Source organism: Haliotis rufescens, unplaced genomic scaffold, assembly GCF_023055435.1.
Source record: "Haliotis rufescens isolate VD_foot unplaced genomic scaffold, xgHalRufe1.0.p SCAF_16, whole genome shotgun sequence".
NCBI lineage: Eukaryota > Metazoa > Mollusca > Gastropoda > Lepetellida > Haliotidae > Haliotis > Haliotis rufescens.
Window position 1 is genome coordinate 33,868,152 of NW_025963846.1, and position 10,133 is coordinate 33,878,284.

General features: G+C 44.3%; 1 long non-coding RNA gene across 1 annotated transcript; it reads right to left on the reverse strand.

The window, feature by feature from the left end:
* Window positions 1–861: 861 nt before the first annotated feature.
* LOC124133864 lies at window positions 862–7,640 on the reverse strand. Its single transcript, XR_006860994.2, has 3 exons — window positions 7,579–7,640; window positions 6,775–6,876; window positions 862–934 (listed from the first exon to the last, which is right to left on the reverse strand). It is a non-coding gene; the product is annotated as an uncharacterized LOC124133864 (long non-coding RNA).
* Between the last annotated feature and the right edge of the window lie 2,493 nt (window positions 7,641–10,133).

Sequence of the window (10,133 nt, forward strand, 5' to 3'; positions counted from 1 at the left end):
CTATGGCCTTGTGTGAGTACATGTAATGTCACTATGGCCTTGTGGGAGTAATGTCACTATGTCTTTGTGTGAGTAATGTCACTATGTCCTTGTGGGAGTACATGTAATGTCACTATGTCCTTGTGGGAGTACATGTAATGTCACTATGTCCTTGTGGGAGTACATGTAATGTCACTATGGCCTTGTGTGAGTACATGTAATGTCACTATGGCCTTGTGTGAGTACATGTAATGTCAGTATGGCCTTGTGGGAGTAATGTCACTATGTCTTTGTGGGAGTAATATCACTATGGCCTTGTTGGAGTAATGACACCATGACCTTGTGGGAGTAATGTCACTATGGCCTTGTGGGAGTAATGTCACTATGGCCTTGAGAGAGGGGGTTGGTGGCAGCTTAGTGTGGAAGAGAAGACCAAGATGATTTGACGTTTACCCCCATGGTAACATTGCTGGACAATAATCCTAGAGTCACTGATTATGATCCTTGGTTTGTCGTAAACGTCTATCATTAGCGTTACTCAGACCGTTACCCCTCGCACCAAGATATAATACTACGAATAACATCACACAGAGATCGGACCCATGATGATCCGGGGTAGATATGATGTTCAGCATCCAATACTTGTCGTAAGATGCGACTAATTATATAACGGGGTCGAGATGGGGTGGTCAGGCTCGCTGACGTGGTTGATGCATGTCATCTTATCCCTGTTGTGTAGATCGATGCTCATGGCGCCAATCATTGAAACGTCTGGTCCAGACCTCGGACAGAAAGCTGGTATATTGCTAAATGTGGCGTTAATTTAAAATTCAATCAAAGTAAGAGAATAAACATGGTAAACAAAACAATGAACACAGAATACTGATTTTACAAAGCATGCTTTATTGATTGCATAGATCTGGACGTTTTCATGGTGGAATGCCAATCCGTCAGTCTGAAAAATAAGTAGCTATTGTAAGGTCTTCCGGCCCATAACAACACAGAGGTACGAACACAAGACGTTTACTTGACAAGGACAATAAAGAGACTGGTTACAATCGAAATCGGATCACACATCATAGTCTATGATTCCACGTGCAGCCGTTGCTGTTGGGGACCGTTGCGTTCGGGCGAAGCTGTCCAGTACCGGGAACAACCTCACACAATCAAATGCACATGCTATATACGGCAATAAAAGTGACAAAATATTTCAATAATCAAAGGAAATCTTTGCTTAAAGCAGAATCCATTCTACGATTCAGACTATAGGTTGTGTTTATGAATCACTATCAAATAGCGATGTTACCAGGTGAACAGGTGAGCGTATCCTGCCCAACGGTGTCACCCGTCACAAAGACATGCAAAGGCATGTCAAGTGTTCACCGGAAAAAAATACGTGGACATATGCTACAAGTCAAAACGTCACTGTGGGCTTGTGCTGCCCTGTATAATTGTGGGGGAGTAGTGTCACTACGACTTCTGACCGAGTCGTGACAGCTTGCACTTATGGGCTAGTGCTGCCCTGTATAATTGTGGGGGAGAAGTTTCACTATGTACTTCTGAGCGAGTCGTGACAGCTTGCACTTATGGGCTAGTGCTGCCCTGTATAATTGTGGGGGAGTAGTGTCACTATGCACTTCTGAGCGAGTCGTGACAGCTTGCACTTATGGGCTAGTGCTGCCCTGTATAATTGTGGGGGAGTAGTGTCACTATGCACTTCTGAGCGAGTCGTGACAGCTTGCACTTATTGGCTAGTGCTGCCCTGTATAATTGTGGGGGAGTAGTGTCACTATGTACTTCTGAGCGAGTCGTGACAGCTTGCACTTATGGGCTAGTAGCTACACCAAATAATTGTTGAAACAGCAATGTCGCCATGTACTTGTGAAGGAGTAGTGGCACAAGAACTTGTGAGGGAGCAGTGTTGCAATTAACTGGTGGACGAGTAGTGTCACCAAATATTTGTGGGCGAATAGTGTCACCAAGTATGTATGGGCGAGTAGTGTCGCCATGCTCTTACAGGCAAGTTGTGTCACAATGCTGCTATAGGCGAGTAGTGTCACCATGCTCTTATAGGCGAGTAGTGTCACCATACTATTATGGGTGAGTATTGTCACCATGCACTTATAGGCAAGTAGTGTTACCATGCTCTTATAGGCGAGTAGTGTCACCGTGCTATTATAGACGAGTAGTGTCACTAAGTATCTGTGGGCGAATAGTGTCACCATGCTCTTATAGGCGAGTAGTGTCGCAAGCTCTTAAATGCAAGTAGTGTCACAATGCTACTATAGGCGAGTAGTGTCACCATGCTCCTATAGGCGAGAAGTGTCACCATGCACTTACAGGCAAGTAGTGTCACAATGCTACTATAGGCGAGTTGTGTCGCCAAGTATTTATGGGCAAGTAGTGTCACAATGCTACTATAGGCGAGTAGTGTCGCCATTCTATTATAGGTGAGTAGTGTCACCATGCACTTATAGGCGAGTAGTTTCACCATGCTTTTATAGACGAGCAGTGTCACCATGCTGTTATAGTCGAGTAGTGTCACAATGCTACTATAGGCGAGTTGTGTCGCCAAGTATTTATGGGCAAGTAGTGCAACAATGCTACTATAGGCGAGTAGCGTCGCCATACTATTATAGGTGAGAAGTGTCACCATGCACTTATAGGCGAGTAGTTTCACCATGCTTTTATAGACGAGCAGTGTCACCATGCTCTTATACGCGAGTTGTGTCACCATGCTCATATAGGTGAGTAGTGTCGGCATACTATTATAGGCGAGTAGTGTCACCATGCTATTACAGACGAGTAGTGTTACCAAGTATCTGTGGGCGAATAGTGTCACCATGCTCTTATGGTCGAGAAGTGTCACCAAGTATCTGTGGGCGATGTGTCATCATGCTCTCATAGACGAGTAGTCTCACCAAGTATTTTGGGGCGAGTAGTGTCACCATGCTCTTATAAGCGAGTAGTGTCACCATGCTCTTATAAGCGAGTAGGGTTACCATGCTCTTATAGGCGAGTGGTGTCACCATACTATTATAGGCGAGTAGTGTCACAATGCTACTATAGGCGAGCTGTGTCGCCAAGTATTTATGGGCAAGTAGTGTCACAATGATACTATAGGCGAGTAGTGTCGCCATACTATTATAGGTGAGTAGTGTCACCATGCTCTTATAGGCAAGTAGTGTAGCATGCTCATATAGGCGAGTAGTGTCAGCATACTATAATAGGTGAGTAGTGTCACCATGCTATTATAGACGAGTAGCGTTACCAAGTATCTGTGGGCGAATAGTGTCACCATGCTCTTATAGTCAAGTAGTGTCACCAAGTATCTGTGGGCGATGTGTGTCATCATGCTCTCATAGACGAGTAATCTCACCAAGTATTTTGGGGCGAGTAGTGTCACCATGCTCGTATAGGCAAGTAGTGTCACCATACTATTATAGGCGAGTAGTGTCACCATGCACTTATAGGCGAGTAGTGTCAACATACTTTTATAGACGAGTAGTGTTACCATGCTATTATAGTCGAGTAGTGTCACCAAGTATCTGTGGGCGAATATTGTCATCATGCTCTTATAGGCGAGTAGTGTCGCCATGCGCTCATGGACGAGTAGTCTCACCAATACTTTTTGGTCGTGTAGTGTCACTTTGTTGTTATAAGCGAGTAGTCTCACCAAGTATATGTAGGCGATTAGTGTCACCATCCTCATATAGGCGAGTAGTGTCGGCATACTATAATAGGTGAGTAGTGTCACCATGCATTTATAGGCGTGTAGTGTTACCATGATATTAAAAACGAGTAGTGTCACATAGTATTTGTGGGCAATGAGTGTCCCCATGCTCTTGTAAGCGAGTATTGTCACCATGCTCTTATAGGCGAGTAATGTCACCATGCTCTCATAGACGAGTAGTTTCACCAAGTACTTTTGGGCGAGTAGTGTCACCATGATCTTATAAGCGAGTAGTGTCAGCAATTATTTATGAGTAAGTAATGTCACTATGCTCTTCTAGTCATGTAGTGTCACACTGCTCTTATAGGCGAGCAGTGTCATCATGCTCTTATAGGCGAGTAGTGTCACCATGCTTTTATAGGCAAGCCGTGTGTTCATGCTCTCATAGGCGAGTAGTGTCACCATGTTCTTGTAGACGAGTAGTGTCACCATGCACTTGAAGAGGAGTAGTTTCACCATGCCCCTATAGACGAGTAGTGTCATCATGCTCTCAGAGACGAGTAGTCTCACCAAGTATTTGTGGGAGAGTAGTGTCACCATGCTCTTATAGTCGAAACGTGTCACCAAGTATGTGTGGGCGAATAGTGTCACCATGCTCTTTTTGGCAAGTAGTGTCACCATGCTCTTATAGACGAGGAGTGTCACCAAGTATTTGTGGGCGAATAGTGTCATCATGCACTTATAGGCGAGTTGTGTCGCCATGCTCTCATGGACGAGTAGTCTGACCATCCTGTCATAGACAAGTAGTCTTACCAAGTATTTGTGTGCGAGTAGTGTCACCATACTCTTATAAGCGAGTATTATCACCAACTGTTGTGAGTAAGTAGTGTTACCATGCTCTTGTAAGCGAGTAGTGTCACTATGCTCTTATAAGCGAGTAGTGTCACCATGCTCTTATAGGCGAGTAGTGTCACCATACTTTTATAGGCGAGTAGTGTCACCATACTATTATAGGTGAGTAGTGTCACCATGCACTTATAGGCAATAGTGTTACAATGCTCTTATCGGAGAGTAGTGTCACCTTGCTATTATAGACGAGTTGTCTTACCAAGTATTTGTGGGCGAGCAGTGTCACCATGCTCTTATAGGCGAGTAGTGTCACCATACTTTTATAGGCGAGTAGTGTCACCATACTATTATAGGTGAGTAGTGTCACCATGCACTTATAGGCAAATAGTGTTACAATGCTCTTATCGGAGAGTAGTGTCACCGTGCTATTATAGACGAGTTGTGTCGCCAAGTATTTATGGGCGAGTAGTGTCACGTTGCTCTTATAGGCGAGTAGTGTCGCCATACTATTATAGGTGAGTAGTGTCACCATGCACTTATAGGCGAGTAGTGTCAACATACTTTTATAGACTAGTAGTGTCACCATGCTATTATAGTCGAGTAGTGTTACCAAGTATCTGTGGGCGAATATTGTCATCATGCTCTTATAGGCGAGTAGTGTCGCCATGCGCTCATGGACGAGTAGTCTCACCAATACTTTTTGGTCGAGTAGTGTCACTTTGTTGTTATAAGCGAGTAGTCTCACCAAGTATATGTAGGCGATTAGTGTCATCATGCTCGTATAGGCGAGGTGAGTAAGTAGTGTTACCATGCTCTTATAGGCGTCTAGTGTCGCCATCCTGTCATAGACGAGTAGTCTTACCATATATTTGTGGGCGAGTAGTGTCACCATGCTCTTATAAGCGAGTATTATCACCAACTGTTGTGATTAAGTAATGTTACCATGCTCTTATAGGCGTGTAGTGTCACAATGCTCTCATAGACGTGTTGTCTCACCAAGTGTTTGTGGGCGAATAGTGTCACCATGCTCTTATAGGCGAGTAGTGTCACCTCGCTCTAATAGGCGTGTAGTGTCACCGTTCTCTTATAGGCGAGTAGTGTCATCATGCTCTCAGAGGCGAGGACTGTCACCATGCTTTTATAGGCAAGTAGTGTCACCATGCTCATATAGGCGAGTAGTGTCGGCATACTATAATAGGTGAGTAGTGTCACCATGCATTTATAGGCGTATAGTGTTACCATGCTATTAAAAACGAGTAGTGTCACATAGTATTTGTGGGCGAGGAGTGTCACCATGCTCTTGTAAGCGAGTAGTGTCACCATGCTCTTATAGGCGAGTAATGTCACCATGCTCTCATAGACGAGTAGTTTCACCAAGTACTTTTGGGCGAGTAGTGTCACCATGATCTTATAAGCGAGTAGTGTCACCAATTATTTAAGAATAAATAATGTCACTATGCTCTTCTAGTCATGTAGTGTCACAATGCTCTTATAGTCGAGCAGTGTCATAATGCTCTCATAGGCGAGTAGTGTCACCATGCTCTTATAGGCGAGTAATGTCACCATGCTCTCATAGACGAGTAGTTTCACCAAGTATGTTTGGGCGAGTAGTGTCACCATGATCTTATAAGCGAGTAGTGTCAGCAATTATTTATGAGTAAGTAATGTCACTATGCTCTTCTAGTCATGTAGTGTCACACTGCTCTTATAGGCGAGCAGTGTCATCATGCTCTTATAGGCGAGTAGTGTCACCATGCTTTTATAGGCAAGCCGTGTGTTCATGCTCTCATAGGCGAGTAGTGTCACCATGTTCTTGTAGACGAGTAGTGTCACCATGCACTTGAAGAGGAGTAGTTTCACCATGCCCCTATAGACGAGTAGTGTCATCATGCTCTCATAGACGAGTAGTCTCACCAAGTATTTGTGGGAGAGTAGTGTCACCATGCTCTTATAGGCGAGTAATGTCCCCATGCCCTTATAGTCGAAACGTGTCACCAAGTATGTGTGGGCGAATAGTGTCACCATGCTCTTTTTGGCAAGTAGTGTCACCATGCTCTTATAGACGAGGAGTGTCACCAAGTATTTGTGGGCGAATAGTGTCACCATGCTCTTTTTTGCACGTAGTGTCACCATGCTCTTATAGACGAGGAGTGTCACCAAGTATTTGTGGGCGAATAGTGTCACCATGCTCTTTTTGGCAAGTAGTGTCAACCTGCTTTTATGGGCGAGTAGCGTCACCAAGTATTTGTGAGTGAGTAGTGGAAAATGATTACCTTAACCTCCGCCAGGAGCTGGGGTAGGAGCTGTGGTAGGAGCTGGGGTAGTATCGGAGCTGCTATCGGAGCTGCTGCTGGAACTTGAACGTGCTGTCAGACCTGAGAAGTAAAGTGGATATTGAACGGAACAGGCCATATTATCTTCCTCGGTTCTTTCTGTAAAATTGCTTGCTGTAATATGCGACTATGCTTGTCGTAAGAGGCAACTAACGGGTGGTCAGTCTCTCTGACTTGGTTGATGCATTATCCCAATTGCGTGGATCGATGACCATGATGTCAATCACTGAATTATAGATAATATTCACTCGAATATTTACGGACCGCCGTCATATAGCTGGAATATTGTTGAGTGCGGCGTTAAACAACAAACACAGAAACAAACAATCTGTCTGTAAGTGATACCGAAAATTCTCAGAAGCAATGTATCCCCTCAAAATAAAAAGTCAACATTGAAGTGACACTATTTTCTGTAGCATGTGGAATGATGTATCATGTAAATGTGATTATGCATACGTTTGACAGAATAACACTTATACGTCCTGTATTTGTATGAACGATAAAGGGCCGTCGGGTAGCCTAGTGGTTAAAGCGTTCGCTCGTCACGCCGAAGACCCGGGTTCGATTCCCGACATGGGTACAATGTGTGAAGCCCATTTCTGGTGGCCCCCGCCGTGATATTGCTGGAATATTGCTAAAAGCGGCGTAAAACCATACTCACTCACTCACTCACTATGAACGATAAAGTACAAAACAACACCGATTACAGTTCAGAGTACACAGACACTAGTCCTTTCATCTTACGCCTCGCAAGGACTGCCTCTTCTCTCCAATATGCGTGGACTTTAGACATGTCCCCTGAAACAGTTTAAGAAACGAACGCATCAGAAAACATAATTTGTCATGTTCGGGTTAGACAAGAGCAAAAGATTAGCAGTATGAGTAGAAGACAAATGTTTGCCTTTGCATGTGTTTGAGACGGATGCCACCGCTGGGCCAGTTGTACTTTTGTGCATTGAAAATAAAAGGGACGAGGGAAAAACAGTTTGCATTTACTTTTCTCAACAAGAATACTAACGGGGCACACACTGTCGGTTTCCATGAGCCAAGAATTAGCCAGGCAGGGTAAAAACAAGTATTATCTTTCAGCATATTTTAGTATGACACGATAGGGATCGAGCCACCGACTTTCGGCTCTCTGGGCAGGCGCTCTATCTGCTACACCTCGGAGGCGTTCCGTAATAGGCATAGGGATGTAGAACCAAGTACAATGTATATAACGCCAAACAGGTCTCGATTATCCGACGGAACAGATTCAACTGTGCGTTAAAAACAAAATAACGGCGAAAATTAGTCCAAGCAAATTCAACCATGATGTAACAGATACACTACCACTCGTCATTGATACAGGCAAGTTATGTCATAATACAACAGTTGCATCATCATTCGTAACAGACACAGGGATGTGAAACCAAGCAGGTTCAGTCATGATACAAGAGTTAAATTATCGCTCGTAATAGAGAGAAGGATATAAATCCAACAGGTTTTATCAACAAGTCTCGATTATTTCCATTGGGCGTAAAAGGCAAAAGTTTTGTGTAAATTCGTCCAAGCAGATTCTGCCATGATGTAACAAAAACACTATCACTCGTCCTTGATGCAGGGTTGTCAAACCGAGCTGGTTTGACAGAATACACAAGATTCACACTGTCAATCGTAAATGGATCCCAAACTAAACAAAACGATAAAACAACAAATACACTATCAACTATAATAAGGCAAAGGGTCTCATGCTAAGTACTGCCATAATATAATGTATAAATATATGCACCTTATTCAGCAAACGTTTGAGCTTAGTTTTCACGAATTTCATATTCTTCACCTGTTTGACTTGTGGCAGGCATTTTATGATAAACATATCCACGGCTAGATCACTAGTGTAAACATACAGTCTTGCACTTCTGGTCACTAATAATACAAAGGTCAACATCACTTCAAAACGAAATAGATATCCGTTTATACTTTTTAAACCAGCTTCGCGATCGGACTCACATGTTTACTTTCTGCGCGGTATTTGACGAACTCTTCGGAAGATAAATGCAAAATGCTGAACAAGTTCTTCACAAAATGTGATCTTCTGCAAGATAGGTACATCAGCAAAATATTCCACGACCGAGGTGAGTGTGAGTGAGTATGGATTTACGCCGCTTTTAGCAATATTCCAGCAATATCACGGCGGGGGGACACCAGAAATGGGCTTCACACATTGTACCCATGTCGGGAATCGAACCCGGGTCTTCAGCGTGACGAGCGAACGCTTTAACCACTAGGCTACCCGACCGCCCCCCACGACCGAGGTATCTCGGAATACAGTGGAGACTGATAAAGAAGCAAATGCCGCCATGATACAGGGACATATACAAACCAACTGCAGAGGATGCGGCCACGAAGAACACCAGGAACAGCGCATTGAGACACACGACGTTCGTCATCTGAAGGTAACAGTCGAAACAAATACTCTTCAAAAAAAGAAACTTGACATAGATGTAAAACCACTTTTGCCAAATATCTAAAATAATTACATTAAATGAGAACCAAATAAGTCAAACAGAAAGATGATGTGTCTATAATCCGCGAAAACACATGCAAAGCACATAAACGTAGCGTTTGGGGATCAGTTTTACAGCTTCATCCAAACGCAACCGCCTGTAAAAAACGTGCAGCACAGGATCCTGCATTTAGGCATGCAGGCCCCCCTGCTGAATGGATAGAAAAATCCGCATCAACGGCTGTTCATACACTCCTTATAACGGCAGTAGAGGCAGTGACAGAATGCCAAGACTGAATGCAGCTCAACGGAAGAACGCCATTGGGAGATTACAAGCTGGAGCAACTCAGCAAGGAAGTGGCCAGGCACTTTGGCGTATCCAGACAGACAATCTCCGCACTGTGGACCCGATACAACAACACCAACAGAGTTGACGACAGACCAAGGTCAGGAAGACCAAGGGTCACAACCCAAGCACAAGATCGATACATCCGGCTGCGACACCTCCGAGACCGCACTACCACATCCACGTCTACAACCACACATATCCCTGGGGTACGCGGAATATCAGATCAAACGGTACGCAACAGACTGAGGGAGGCTGGACTTTTTGCACGAAGACCTGTTCGAAGTCATGTATTGACCCCACGTCATCTGGCGGACCGTCTGCTTTGGTGCCAACAGAGGTTTAGATGGGCACGTGCAAGGTGGAGAAATGTACTGTTTACTGACGAGTCCCGTTTCCTACTCACACGTGCTGATGGGCGCGCACGTGTCTACAGACGTCGGGGTGAACGTTACGCCCCAAACT